The 16,261-nt window shown below is 36.5% G+C and overlaps 1 pseudogene; it reads left to right on the plus strand.

Moving 5' to 3' along the window:
- LOC108719654 overlaps window positions 1-16,261 on the plus strand; it is a 95,841-nt pseudogene that overhangs the window by 56,642 nt on the left and 22,938 nt on the right.

Genomic DNA, 16,261 nt, shown 5'->3' on the forward strand with positions numbered 1-16,261 from the left:
CCTATACTCCAGCTGGAGTGGAGTGTCCTAGCTTGAAGAACAATAAATATAATATGCAGGTAGTATTTTAACATGTTATAATACAGCTTTACAGGAATATGCTTTTGAAAATGTACCTATTTCTTTAAACTTTTGAAGAAATTTGCCTGCTTAGTAATATATTTGGATAAGTAAAACTGATTAAAGGGGTTGTTCACCTTTAACTTTTAGTATGACATAGAGAGTGATATTCTGAGACAATTTGCAATTCGTTTTCATTTTTTATTATGTGTGGTTTTTGAGTGATTTAGATTTTTAGCCAGCAGCTCCCCATTTTGCCATTTCAGCGGTCTGGTTGCTAGGGTGCAAATTACCCTAACAACCATGCCCCAATTTGAATAATAGACTGGAATGTGAATTGGATAGGTCCTAAATAGGAACACACTCTGAGTGTGTTCCAAACTATCAGTGCGGGCTGCAAGGGTTAACATGTCCCTCTTTATACCCTGGATTTCTTCCTTAAGTACAGTGGTGACTTCGTGAAGCATTTCTTTGATGTCAGATTTAGAAGGGAGATGAGCTATATATGAGCGGAGATCAATCCCTTCCTCACCTTCACTATCAGCATCAGACTGCTCTTTGCCTTATTCTGCTTCCTCCTCTGGGTCAGATCTGGCGGCCGCCATCTTGGATTCAGCACGGAGTGATTTCTTCCTCAAGAATAGCGGCGCAATTTCACTGCCAGAAGCCTGTAATTTGTGGCCCAAAGGTTTGTCCTTTTCGGACTTATGTTTGTGGGTTTTCCCCATTTGTATAACGCGCTGCAAGTAGCTGGATCGGGTCTTTCGGCACGGAGCCCTTAGTACACGCGACCTGAAAGCGCCGCGTCAAGCCACGCCCCCTCCAATATGCCTTTAACATTATAGTTTGACATTAAAAATGTATGTATTGTAGACGCTTTGTCTGTGCATTGATGGGGAAAAATACATCAAATAGTTTGTGCGCTCATATGTAAAAATATATCAAATAGTTTACAGCTGACGTTGAAATGGATTTAAAATGCACAACATAGATTTAATTTTGGTAAGTTTCTTGTAAATCACTTTGAGCTAGGCTGACAACACATAATACAGGATAAATATGGGTTACTTCATCAGTCTGTTGTTTTCATAAATGCTGAGAAGTGTCACTTTGGAAAATAGACATCTGCTTCAATTTAAATAAATGTTTCAGATTCATCTCACAAGTGGAAATATGAAGCAATAAATAGCGCAATTAATTATGCTACAATGCCTGTTGGCTAAAATATTCACAGAATAACTTTTATAGTTATAATCCAATGGATGATGCTAAAAAGCATTGTGTTATTCAGTATTCATTATGTGTGGTTTTTGAGTGATTTAGATTTTTAGCCAGCAGCTCCCCATTTTGCCATTTCAGCGGTCTGGTTGCTAGGGTGCAAATTACCCTAACAACCATGCCCCAATTTGAATAATAGACTGGAATGTGAATTGGATAGGTCCTAAATAGGAAGATGAGTAATACAAATTAGCAAAGGTGTTACCTTACAGAGGTCAGTGACCCCCTTTTGAAACCTGGAAAGAGTCAGAAGAATAAAGGCAAATATTTTAAAAAACTATAAAAAAAATAAATAATGAAGACCAATTGTAAAGATTTAATTAAAATTGATTAATTAAAATTTATTAAGAAAATCTAATTTTGTAAACTCGGATAAATGTAATCGACCCGAAAACTCAAATCGAATTCAAATCAAATTTGATTTGAATTTTAAAAACTCGATTTGAGTTTTTTTTACAAAAAAAACTTGAATGTCAGGAAGGCTACAAACAACTCAAAATTGAGCCCTGGACTTCTCCCATTGACTTAAACAGCAATTTGGCAGGTTATGGGTGGCGAATAGTCGAATTCGATTTCTTGAAGGGCCAGAGTATGATAAATCTCGAAAATCTAGATAAAATTTTTCTAAAAACTTGAATTGAATTTGAATAACTCCCTAGTCGAATTTGACAGTTTTGACCATTAAAAAATTTGAAACTTCAAATTAGAATTTTCAATTCGACCCTTGATAAATCTGCTCCCTAATGTTGCACTAAAAGGTTTCGTGCTAATGTTAGACAGGTATTTACTGAAATCACCCCAACATTTTCTTGAAAGAAAATGATGAAAAATGATTTTTGGGATTTGCTTTTTCCATGTCATAGTTCAGGTAGATTATATAAACTATTCTGATTTGGCTGTATTTGTTTCATTCATATGTTTCAGCAAGTGTATTAGGGTTAGAAAAATATCTGTTCAATAAAATACATGATGACCTATATCAAAGGGAGAAAAAATGTTTTGTCTTTTTTTTGAGGTTCTGGTGATTTGTGCTGATTCATTTAATAAATAAGCCCCTTTTAGGTACTGAAGCACCTAATTGTTGCAGAGAGTTGCATGCATGAATCTTATAACATTTGCTCCTATGAGCCACTAAGATAACACTTTTTGTAGACTTCAGTGGAAGGAGATAAATAATAATTCTGCTAATTGGATCACCATAGGTTTTTCTAAGGTGGTTACGTATAACATAGATGTGTAGTAATTCATAACCTATGGGTCAGGTCTCACAAATTGGTACTTGTTGATGTTTAAGGGTCCCATAGTCCCCTTTAGTACAATAATAGCTATTTCTTCAATACTCAAAAATAAATTCATGTACATAACTTTTTTAATTAAAAAAACACAGTGAAGCATAACAATGCTATTCTGTGTTCAGTATTCTTATATGCACACCTGTTGTCAGATGTCTAGTATGGCAAACCTCCGGTAGACCTATGACTTCCATGAGTATATAACCTTATAAAACCTAGTAGAGATTTCAATAGTTTAGGGGTCAGTTATGTAAGGTAAACTAGTGGCTTCAAACGTCAGCTACTTTGATATTAATTCATAACAAAATAAAAACACCTCCTGCTTATAATAATTTAAAAAAGATTATCGAGTTCTGTAATCTCAAACAGCTTGTTTATATACTATAGTCCATGGTCGTGCAGACTGAGATCTGTGGAGGCCCTCCAAAGTGTTGTTGTGGTCCCTATATGCAGAAGCAGTCCAGTTATCATATATGTATTACATTTTAACTATATTTTTATTATAATCAGGCCCACAACCTATACAGTGAAAACCAGCATTGCATTAAGCAAATGCATATAGTTTTTGAGTATAGTGTAACAATGTGACATATTTTGAGGAGGGAAAGTGAGGATCCTTATTTTATTGTAGTGTGACTGCATATCTCCCTCCAAATAGCAGACATTTACAACCTGTTGTATAAGCAGACACCTACCCATTCAACCTTCAGTTTCTGTTGAACCTTCTGTTGGAGATAATGTGTGTTCTCCATTTGAGCTTAGAATCTTTCCAATTTTTGAATTTAGTTAACCATACACATAAATCAGACAGGCAGTTTGTTGCACAAAATGTTGAATATTTGTATTTGCACACATATGATGATTATTTGCTAAATACCTTGGGATAGACTTCTTTATATTACAGCTGTGTATGCTACTTATCTATGTCATCTCTAGATTATTGCCTTTAACTAAGCTCATATTAAAATATCTACTGCTTCTTTGTTTATGATTCAAAAGATACTGTAGATGTATAGTGATAGAAAATAATGCCATCTGAGTGATTATGCGGCCACATAGGATCTGATATTTTTTAACAAATTTTAATGCTAGTGATTTAGTATTGTTTTTATGTAATTATTTTCTTACATTATTCATTTATACTGTGTTTTAAATAATTGTGCCAGAGACGTATGGTTCAAGTGTCTTATAATTAGTATGCTGTGGTTTAACAACATCTACCCATCAAATACAATTGAATGTTACTCCCTTATTTTGAAAGTAATAGTTTTAGTTTGGGGCCATTTTGGTAGATTGCTGAAGGTCTGAAGCTCATCCAACAGGCTAAAAAGAAGGAGACCATACAAGGAACCATACATGCCCATCTTTTTACTGTTCTGATTGTTTGAGAATAAAGCATGAATGAATGAATGAATGGGAAATTAAATGGGAACTTCTCCTCGCTTCCTTATCTGCCGATGCCCCATTTACTGGCTTACATGCATTGACAGATCACATTTTCTAGTCCAATTGACAAAATGACTAATACCTATGAAACATGGAAGTCTGCTTTACGTCCTCTCCTATGCATGGGTAAGCTATGAATCCCATTTCTAAAACAGTTTCAGTCTTCGTTTTATCGTCTTGCCTCGCAACTGGCAATGAATTATAGCAATAGTGATGCTCCTATAAAGTCACTAACTGCTCACCTATGGGAAGAAAACTAAAAGAAACCTGTTTGTAAAAGGAGAATTCAAATTGATTACAGCAGCAAAACTATAGGATTTTATACAATACTCTTGGGGACAAATTCACTAAAGCGTGAAGCGGCTAATGCTAACGCAGATTCACCAGCGTGACGTCATTTAGTTACTTCGCCGATTTACTAACATGCGCTGGCGTAAATTCGCTAGCGAGGTGGACCTACTCTATCGCTACTTCGCACCCTTATGCCAGGCGAAGTTGTGATATGTCGAAGGGACATAACTACGCTATTTCACTAACTTGCGCATTTTACTGAACGTTACCTCTTGCGCCAGACTTGCCTTCGCCACCTCAGACCAGGCGAAGTGCAATAGAGTAGATAGGACTTGCTTCAAAAAAAGTTGAAATTTTTTCTAAGTCCCAAAAAACGCTGGCGTCTTTTCCTTTTTTAAGGGTGATAGGCTTAAAAAGATCGTGAATTTTTTTGGGGGTACCCTCCTTCCCCCCTACATTTCCTAACATATGGCACCTAAACTATACAGTAGGCACATGTATAGGCAAAATAACAACTCTATTTTATTTTATGAAGCTTTCTCAGGCTTGTGTAGTGTAATGTATTTGCTGCTACATATACGTCCATTGTACTTTAACTTGGAGCCATATGCAAATTAGGCATCGCTAGCTTTGCTTGACGAATTAACGTTGGCGTTCGCCCCCCTGGCGCAACTTCGGATCTTAGTGAATTCGCCCCTTGGACTTTGCAGTTTGCTTAGGTGTTTAGGTGGGAGCAGTAGTTATACTAGAAGTCTGTTGGCTTTAAACACCCATTAGTACATGTTTGGTCCCTTGACACTAGGGTATAGTATGCTGGACTGAATGCATGATTTACATATACACATACTCCTTTCCATACTAGTGTCACTTAAGTACTTAACATTGTACTGCTCTTGTGGAATGTTTCATATCAATGGGTTCAGGGTGCTCAGGCATTGACCACATATAGCAGTTAGTGCTTCCTTCTTTAGAGGTTCCATCTGCCCTGACTGATATCTGAACAAGCCTTTTTACAAGCCTTGATAAATCAACCAAGGGCCAATAGGCTTCCAATTTAATCAATGCTAATTAAGTAGCCAATATAAATATATTTAGCCACACTTTAAAGCAGAAGCTGCAGACAAAACGCTTGAATAAATACAAGAAAAGCATCTGTATGATTCACTTTGCTATTTCTTGATATAGTGTGGGACTCTTGCTACTTGGTCCTGTTTTTTTTTTTAAAGACCCATGGGAATTTTGTCTTTTTTAGCCATTGTTAATATTATAAAGAAATAAAACAAATTATACCGCTTTTTCTTTTGTGTATATGTATTCCTCTACAATATATCCAAACAAATTATATTGGTTAACAAAAAGGGTATTTAGACATCTCAGTGGTAAAATCAGAGGCATGTTGATATTAGTAACCAACATATTTGTGCTAGTGCTGTTGCTCCATACCATAGCTTACAATTGCCCATTAGCGCAAGTGACTCCATCATTAAGGTGAGAAACAATTTAAATCATATAAATTTCATTGAAGTATAAAACTGTGTTTCAGGAAAATTACTTTAATGGAGGTAGAGTAACTGATGCATGGGATCAGAGATGCCTGCGCACAATCTTAAGAAGATTCTTTACTCCAAAAACACTTGAAGATAACTATTACTATTCCACTTCAGGTAAACAAAACTATTTGTCTTTCTAAGCCCGACAGGTTAATCCGTTATACCACACAATGAGGTTAGAATGCCAGTAATATAAAAAATGGATGCTTATTCATCTGCATTGAAATATATTTATTGTGTAGTGTAAAGACTGTTTAAAAGAAGAAGTTTGTGTTTTAATACAGGTTCATTTATAACACACAGGGTCATTCGACATAAGTGACAATTATAAGCTGCTTATAATGATGACATCACTCAGCAATACTTATGAGGATATATTTTACAGCCAATTTATCAGTCTTGTGTATTATAACAATATCAAAAGTTACCTTGACATTTTTGACCATATAAAAGCACAAAGTCTTTAGCAGAGTTTGTAGAGGCCATGTGTCTATTACGTGACTTGACCATTTATGAGGATGTTCTTCTTTGCTCTTGTGTGTTATAAAAGTATAAGCTCTTTTGTAGCTTTATTAAATAAGAGCTTAGAAAAAAGTAATATCCTGCTTCTGCAAACTAAAAGCTTGGATGTTTCTTTATACTAAAATAAAGTTAAAGAAAAAAAATAGCCTTGTTTCTGCTCGAATTTCGAATTTGAAAAACTTTGAAATTCGAATTCAAAAAGACCAACCGAAATTAAGTCAAAGTTTTTTTTTTGGCCGAATAGGTCTCTTTTCAATTGAATAGGTCCGTATTCGGCCGAATTTGAATCATACGAATCAAAGTAGCGAATTCGATCGAATTCGAATCAAAGGTTTTTCCCCAAAAAACTTTGATTTTTCAAAGTCCAAATAGGTTCTAGGAGGTTCCCCATAGGCTAAAACAGCAATTTGGCAGGTTTTTAGATAGCGAATGTTTTGAAGTCAAATTTTTAAAGAGACAGTACATGATAAATTTCGATATTCAAATTTTCAAATTTTCGGACTATTCCCTAGCCGAAGTACACAAAAAATAGCTCAAAATTAGAATTTTTTTAATTCGAAAATTCACCTTGACCATTGATACAGTATATCTGCCCCTATGTGTTATATATTGATGGGCTATTTAAAATGTAGCTTTCACTATAAATAGTGAACGAATTACCGCCACTAGTAAAAAATATTGGCTATTATAAGACACCAAGGAGTTCCATTACCATATGGACACACAACCAAAGGCATCGTGCTTTTATAAAGGTCATGGAAATCCAAGGCGATGTCTAATATCCTCTTATTTTACGTGTTAGTAAGCACTGTTTATATGGCTATAATTTACAGGATATTCATGGCTATATATATATATATCTATATCTATATGCACACTTCACCATTTATCAATGGGGGCTAATCAGTGAAAAAAAATATATTAAAACTATTTAATTGCCAAGATTTATTAACTAGAATTATTAACCACCACTATGCAAATTTGCTAGGGATCTGTGGAATTTTTAGTCTATAAGCTTAACCCCCTACTTTACAATAAAGATACTGGTCAGTGGTGGTTTTCTTACACCCTAGTCACTGGGAAAAGATCAATTTTCCATGTAAAATCAAAATAGAATATTTTGTTGCTCTCAAAGAATGTCTCAATTCCAGCTTCACCCATAAAACTGTTTTTTCAGGCATTGCTAAGGGGCATATTTATCAAGGGTCGTATTTCAAATTGAAAAAACTTTGAAATTCAAAAAGACCAACCGAAATTAAGTCTAAGGTTTTTTTTGGTCAAATAGGTCCGCATTTGATCGAATTCGATTCAAAGTTTTTCACCAATTGACCCAAATGGGAGGTCCCCCATAGGCTAAAACAGCAATTCGGCAGGTTTTAAATTTTAATTTTTAAAGAGACAGTAGATGATAAATTTTGATATTCGAATTTTCGATTTTTTTTTTTCAAATTCAAATCGGATTTGGACTATTCCCTAGTCAAAGTACACAAAAAATAGCTCGAATTTAATTTTTTTTCATACCTTTGATAAATCTGCCCCTAAATATTAGGGGGTCCATGTCTGCTTAATATAACATTATGATATAAAACATGTTTCTACACTGTAGACATATTTATTATAGACAAATAAGGAAGAGAGGTAAATAACATTGATTAGATAAAGTCTTAGTGCTGCCAATATGCCTTTTTTTTTTTTTTTTGAAATTCTTTATTTATAAAGATTTTATGGGGGAGGGGGGGGATACAGAAAGCAAGAAGGAAAGAAAGGGGGAAGGAATAAAGTAATACCACCGCAATGTAGATATAATATAATATACAAGCATAAAACAGTAAGTCATATCTAAAAACAGAGTAATGTTAAAATATCCACGTAGCTTATATTATACGCCAAATAATAATGCCAAAATATATATTACTGTATAAAAAAGTTATACAGCCTTTTATTAAACAGATAAGCATAAATCCTATGAACACGTTATGAAAACAGGAATGTAAGGGCCAACTGTTGATTATTGCAAAGATTTCAGAAAAAGCTGCCAAGGATACCAAATCTTCCAGTAGGTCGCACTTTGATTGTGCGATATATAAGTAATTTCCTCCAGGACTCTTACTTCTTCTACTATTGCTAGCCATTCGTTAAACGTGGGAGCTTCAAGGTTTTTCCACTTCTTCGGAATTAGTGATTTGGCTGCCTGAAGAAGATGTATAGTGAGAAGGTTTGTAATCAAGGTTTTTGTATTTTGGAAGTAATTCAACAGTATCGTTTCGGGATTACCAATGTTTAAATTACTCCCTGTCACCCGATTTATTGTTGTTAACACTTTGCTCCAGAATCCTTGTAAAACAGGGCAGGTTAACCATATATGCGTATGATTTCCTTCTGACAAATTACATCTCCAACACAGTCCTGAACTAGCGGGATACATTTTTTTCAGTTTTTGAGGTGTATAGTGCCATCTCATAATTAATTTGTAATTTGCTTCCCTAGTTCTCATTGCTCTGGACGACCTAAGCACTGAATTTAGAATTCTAGACCTTATAATTTCCGGCAGATCCAGTTTTAGTTCTTTTTCCCATTCTAACCATGTGGATATAGGGCTTTGAGACTGATTTTCAGTCAACAGATCATATAATTTTGAGAGCGGTCTAGTGACATCTTTATTTCCTAGCAGGGAAATTTCCCATGATGTATCAGGTCTCTCCCAATCACTATTTACAAATGGTTGAATATACCCGTGCAATTGGTTATACCCCCATGTATCTCTCGGGTGAGTGCCCCACTTCTTTTGGACATCTGCCAAAGAGATAATTTTATTCTTTCTAATAAAATCTCCAATTTTCATTTCTCTATTATTCCAGGTTCCCCATCTCTTAAAAGCACCTCTTTCCATGCTTGGGTGGAATTCCGGGTTAGACATTAACGGTTGGCAAGTATATGGAAGCTTTGTTAGGCCTAATTTTAATTTATTTCTATGCCATATTCTTAAAGTAGCCCCGACAAGTGGGTGTTGTAATAATTTTTTGGAAATTCTCTGTTTTGATCCAAAGATTATTGAGTAGAGGAAAGTCAACTATGGAGTGCTCAAGGGTACACCAATCTTTCCTACTTTCCTTCTGTTTCCAATTAAGTATCCTCACTAAGTGAACTGCAACATGATACAAATATGAGTCTGGAAGACCTAATCCACCTCTTTTTCGCTGTGAGATGAGTAGTTTATGTTTCAATCTAGAGTTTTTACCTCCCCATACAAACTTGGAAATTAACGTTTTCATAGAGGTGAAAAAGGACTGAGGTACCAGTATTGGGAGAACTTGGAGAAGATACAATAATTTTGGCATTAATATCATTTTAACAGCTTGAATTTTCCCGAACCATGACAACTGTATTTTCTCCCAGTTCTGTATTAATTTCAAAAAGGACGCTAAGAGAGGTAAGTAATTATCTTGATAGAGTTTGCCAAGATCTGCCCTTATTTGAACTCCTAAGTATTTAATAGTTGAGTCTGTCCATTTGAACAGAAAATTTGCTCTAATTTTTTCAGCTTTGTCTTTTGGAATGTTGATATTTAGGATCTCTGATTTCGAATAATTCACCCTAAAGTTGGAAAGTTCCCCAAATTTTCCCATTAGTGAAATAATTTTTGGAAGCGAAAGAATAGGTTTCGTAATGCACAGCAAGAGATCGTCAGCGAATGCAATGCATTTAGATTCTTTACTATTCACTATAAAACCTGAAATATCTGGATCCTTTCTGATATGGGAGAGTAGGACTTCCATGACCAAAATAAAAAGAATTGGTGATAGGGGGCAACCCTGGCGAGTACCATTAAATATTTGGACTTTAGGTGAGAGTACCCCATTGACTCGAATTCTCGCCGTAGGCCTGTCATAGAGGGCCATTATCTTGCTTATGATATTGGGACCAAAGCCAAAACCTTTCAGTGTTTTTTCGAGGAAGGGCCATGACACTCTATCAAAAGTCTTTTCGGCATCTGTAGTAAGTATGATAGAAGGTATATCAAACTGTTTAGCATGTGCAATCAATGAAATAAGCTTGGATGTGTTGTCTTTGCCCTCCCTTTTCGGCACAAATCCTGCCTGGTCTGTGTGAATAATGTCAGGTAAATATGTTTTTATTCTATTGCTTAAAATTTTTGCGTATATTTTCATGTCTATATTTATCAGGGAGATGGGTCTGTAACTCGGGCAAAGATGAGTGTCCTTCTCGGGTTTAGGGATTATGGTTATGTGAGCTTCTTGTGCTTGAGGATGAAATGTAGAACCGTGTGTCACCCCGTTAAAATAATCCAGTAATGAGGGAATTATCTCTTTTTTAAATGCTCTGTAGAATAGAGCGGTGTAGCCATCGGGGCCTGGGCTCTTCCCAGGAGGAAGAGAGTCTGTACACTCTTCTAGTTCCTTGAGTGTGAAGGGATCCTCGAGAATTTTACTAATCTCGGGAGATAGCCCCTTAATCCCTGAATCGGATATAAAAGAGTCCATCATCTCCAATTTAGATGAGCTGGGGGGTTTGGGATGTAATTTTTTTTTTTTAACAATTCTTTATTTAAATATTTTGGGGTACAGAAAAAAGAAAAAGGTTTATTAAGGGGAGGGGTACAGAAAAAAAAAAGGGACAAAATGGGGGGGGTAGAAGGGGAGAGGTTTGGCTCCGAGTATGTTTATTAATTGTTGCAGGCATATCCATATTTTTTTGTATTTTATAGCAGTTTTATCTATTTCATCACTATAGTAACAAGTCCTATCCCGTATAGTTCCTCCTTACTGCGTAAAATAATAAATGTCCTGTATATTTTAGTTCGTTGACTTTGTAAAGTTTACCCATGGATGCCATATTGACCAAAACTTATGACTTTGATTATTAGTAAGATATGTGATTTCCTCCATTTGTCTTACTTCTTCAACCTTAGCTAGCCATTCCCTACTCGTGGGGATTTCAGTTGACTTCCATTTTAATGGTATTATGACTTTAGCGGACTGCAATAAATGTAAGGTAAGTGGGTCTTTTATTATTGTCTTCATGTCTGAATTTATGTTCAGTAGAATTAACTGGGGCCAGTTCGATCTTATCTCAAAAGACGTTACCTCCTTTATAGTCTGGAGAACTTCTTCCCAGTATACCTGTAAAGCTGGACATGTTAGCCATACATGGGTATGATTCCCCTCTCCTATGTTACATCTCCAGCAAGTTCCCGAACTATTTGGGTATAGTTTTTTTACCTTCATCGGCGTGTAATGCCATCGAGTTAACAATTTATACGCTGACTCCCTAGCTTTGGCTGCTTTAGATATCTGAAATGTGGATTTAATAATGTCTTTCCATGTAGTGTCCGTTATGTCTATATTTAATTCCTCTGCCCATTCCTCACGTTGCAGTTCTGGGCCTACAGCCAGCGTATCCCCTAAAAGTTTATATAGTTTGGAGAGCGGCTTATCCATGTCTCTTGTAGATGAGAGTAACATTTCCCAGCATGTTTCCGGTCTATCCCAATTGTCCGATAATTTCGACTGGAGGTATCCGTGCACCTGAGTATATCCCCATAGATCTCTTGGGTGGTTACCCCATCTATTTTGTATCTTTGTTAAGGAAATCATCTTCCCATTTTCCATTAAGTCTTTTATTAATGTATCCTTAGGTCCAATTTTCCCCCATCTAGTGAATGAGCCTCTTTCCAAACTTGGGGTAAACTCTGGATTAAACATTAATGTTTGTAATACATACGGGGTTTGTGTTAGTCCGAATCGTATTTTATTTTTATGCCACACTTTAAGTGTAGCTCCCACTAAGGGGTGGTCACTTGCTAATTTGGGGATATTTCTCAGCACCATGTCAGACATCAAATAAAGTAGAAAGGGGGGGGGCGTGGCTTGCGTGACGCCGCACGGACGCATGGTCGCTAGCCGCTGCTGAGATGAGCCGCTGCTGAGATGGTATTGCTCTGATCTGATCCCCTTGCTGTAACCCGCCTGCTCGACTGCTTTTCTGCCCCTCTATTGCTGCTGTATTGCCCTGTATTGCCCCTGTATTGTCTCTTGACTGCCCGCGATTGCCCCGCGATTGCCCCTCAATGGCTACGGTTAAGGGGAGGGCACAGAAACCCAAGACGGAAAGAGAACGGGAGCGGATAACGGCCAGGAAGCATGCTCTACCCGCTCCTGTTGCACAAATTACAACTACCCCACCAGCAAAAGATAGGGAAACTGCATCCCTTTTCTTAAAAAGAAGTGAGCGCTCATGGCCCAAGATGGCGCTGGATCCAGCGCATGGAATGACGCTGGAGGCTGCTGGTGAAGGCTCTGCCCCGTCGGTCTTTCCCTCAATACAAAGAAATGCAGAGGAAACGGAGTATAAAGGAAATCAAGGGGCTATATCAGAGGAGCTGGAGGAACAAGAGACGGTAGTTGAAGAGGCAGTAAAGGATGCTGCAAAGGAGGCTGCAAGGAATACATCTAAGGAAGCTGCGACAGAAATGGTGGAACACATCAAAAACTTAGACAGAGAAAATGTGGCTGGAGGTGAGCAGAATTTTCGTTTTTATATTACACAACTCCCAACTAAAAGGGACATACATGATATGTTACAAGAAATGACTTTAGCAATTAAGGAAGAACTTCGTGAGATTAAAAGAGATATTAATGTATTGGCAGAGCGTACAGATTCGGCAGAGTCAAATATACTTAAGCTCTCATCTAATCAAAAAATCTTACACAGTCATATATCCCTCCAAAATACTTCTATCCTTGAATTACAGAGACAAATGGAGGATCAGGAGAATAGGAATAGGAGGAACAACTTAAGGATCAGAGGTGTCCCTGAAACAGTCGGTAATGAGGATATTAACTCTGTCCTAAAGAGAATATTCAATAATATTCTAAAAAAGGAGACAGTTGTGGGGAAAGAAATGAATGAGGACTTAAAGATAGAGAGAGCCCACAGGGTAATGAAAGCTAAAACAGCACCACTAAATGCCCCAAGGGACATTATCTGCTGCCTACACAGTTTCTCTGAAAAAGAAGAAATCATACAAAATGCCAAAAAGACTGGGACTTTTGAGTACGAAAATAATAAAATTTACATTTTCCAGGACCTTTCCCGCATAACTCTACAGAAAAGGAAACTCTTGAGACCTTTAACTTTAATGCTAAGAGAGAAAAATATATCTTACAGATGGGGTTTCCCATTCTCTCTCACTGCTACAAATGATGGGATATCGGCAACCATACGCTTCCCCTCAGATACAGAGACCTTCCTTAAAAAATTGCACCTCCCAACGAATGATATAGCCGGATGGTTTCCTAACCCAGTCGAAGGACTATCATCCCTACAAGAACTGGTCGGCGAATGGAAACCAACTACTACTTCTAAAACAAAGCATTAAGCTTGCTTTGGGGGCATTAGGGCATAAGGATACTTGGTAGAGGGGGGTTAATTGCACTGCCCCCTCTCCCACTGCCCTTTTCTTTCTAGGTTTTTTTTTTTTTTTTTTTTCCCTTCTTCTTTCTTTTTCCCCCTAGGAAGGCATTTATTAAAAAGATAAGAAGTTAGCCCAGAAGGGTTTTGAAAAATTATTGTTTTCTTTACCACCCCCCCTTTTTTTTTTTTTTTTTTTTTCTTTCCTTCTCTTATTCTCCAAGTTGAGGAAACGAGGTACGAATAGAATACCTACACCCTCAACATGATACTTGATGGATGGATCCCCTAAGAGTTAACTCTTGGAATATTCTATGAGCTGAATTTTGCCTGTAGCTTACTCCATTCAAGATAGGATACAGGGCACATAAAAATGGAAATAGATCTACATACCTTTAAGCTCTGGACCTCTTTGCAACATCACTAAATTATTTTTATAATAATGTGAGAGGGAGAGAGAGGGAAATGGGAAGGAAGAAGAGAAAGGAAATTAGAATTTGATAGCTCTCTGGGTATTAAGGAGGACACAGGGGCATAAAGAAATTCTTATGGAAATTGTCATATAAGGTGCCCTCAATAAGCAATAAGTGCTAAAGTTAATAGTAAAATGCATAATAAATATATTATCACAAGTTCAATTTGTTGTGAAAGATATTGGGGTAGCTACATTTATATTTGCAAGGGCAGTGTCATGATTATAATAATTACTATAACAATTATGACTATTAATATTATTATATTTAATGTTATTGTTATTATTTTCAGACCTGTATTATTTAAGGTGGTGGGTGGGCAGGGGATCAGAAGTGATATCACTCTGTGTATCTCTCGATCATGAGTCTGTGGGGCTCCACTGAGTCAAGAACCCCCAAGCTAAGGGTGCGGTGCACCCAAGTCGCGGATATTTTACCACAGATCAGGGTGCTTACCCTGACAAGCCTCACGCGACACAACCCTAACCTCTTTACCTTTTCCCCTTCTTTTTCCTGGCTCCTACTAACTATATGGCAGTTTAAGGATATTTATGAAGCAGTATATGAATATTGGCAGACAACTCAAGTAAATGTCAATGGCTAACACAACCAATATGGAAGGGAACATAATTTCATTTAATGTTAATGGATTGAATGAACTGGTAAAACGAGCACAGATATTTAATCAATGCAAAAAACAGAAGGCAATGATTGTAATGATCCAGGAATCCCATTTTAAGATTGGTCATACCCCTTCGATTCGCCTACATCATTACCCACAAATATATATGAGCAATAACCCAGTTAAAAAATCCCTGGGAGTAATAACTTTAGTTCATAAAGACCTCCCTTTTAAACACTTAGAGACTGTTATAGACAAAGAAGGCAGGTATGTCATGGTAAAAGGGAAATTGGCCGACCAAATTTGTACCATAGCAAATGTCTATGTCCCAAATGTGGGGCAGGTGGAATATTTAAGACAATTTTTAAAGGTGCTAGAAAATTTTAGAGAGGGTCTCATTATTTTGGGGGGAGATTTTAATGTCCCATTAAACCCACTAGTAGACTCATCTTCCAAAAGAACAAATATTTCATATAAAGGCCTTAAGGAAATTAAAAAAAGATTATCAGAATTACAGTTATTAGATATTTGGAAGGTATTGAACCCAAATAAGAAAGACTATACACATTATTCAAAAGTCCACATGGTTTATTCACGTATTGATTATATATTTGTGTCTCAATACTGGTTAAAAATATTCACAAAAGCAGATTTAGATAATATCCTTCTATCAGATCATGCTCCGGTTATCGTGAAATTTGTAATACCCAAAACTATGAGAAGGGAATACACATGGAGATTTAATGAGTACTTTCTTCATACAAAGAGTAGAATAAAACAAATACAAGAATGGATAGAGTTAATTTTAAGGGATAATGCCAGTGTTGACGTAGCTCCAAAAACTCTGTGGGAAACTTTAAAGTGCGTCCTTCGAGGTAACTTGGTCGCCATGGGTAGCCATCTTAAAAAAGAAAAAGAAAAGGAATTAGTGGGATTGCTAAGAGAAATTTCACAATTAGAACAGTCTCATAAAGAGAAGATAGCTCTTAAAACTCTCATGACCTTAGAATGTAAAAGGTTACAACTCAAGGCACTACTTAATCTAAAGGTTAAAAAAAACTTTATGAGAACCAAACAGAAATTTTATGAGCTAGGCGATAAATGCAACAAATTTTTTGCCAATACAATTAAAAAAATCCAACCGCAAACTAATATTACGTCAATAAAAGATAGGAACAATAATATTCATTTTGACACTAAGGGTATAGCAGAGACTTTTGGCGAATATTACCAGTCACTATACCGCCTAAAGACCTCGTCACCCCAGAAGGATACATCGCATAAAATAATGGAATT

The sequence above is a fragment of the Xenopus laevis genome, chromosome 1L (genome assembly GCF_017654675.1).
Source record: "Xenopus laevis strain J_2021 chromosome 1L, Xenopus_laevis_v10.1, whole genome shotgun sequence".
In the NCBI taxonomy this organism is placed as follows: Eukaryota; Metazoa; Chordata; class Amphibia; order Anura; family Pipidae; genus Xenopus; species Xenopus laevis.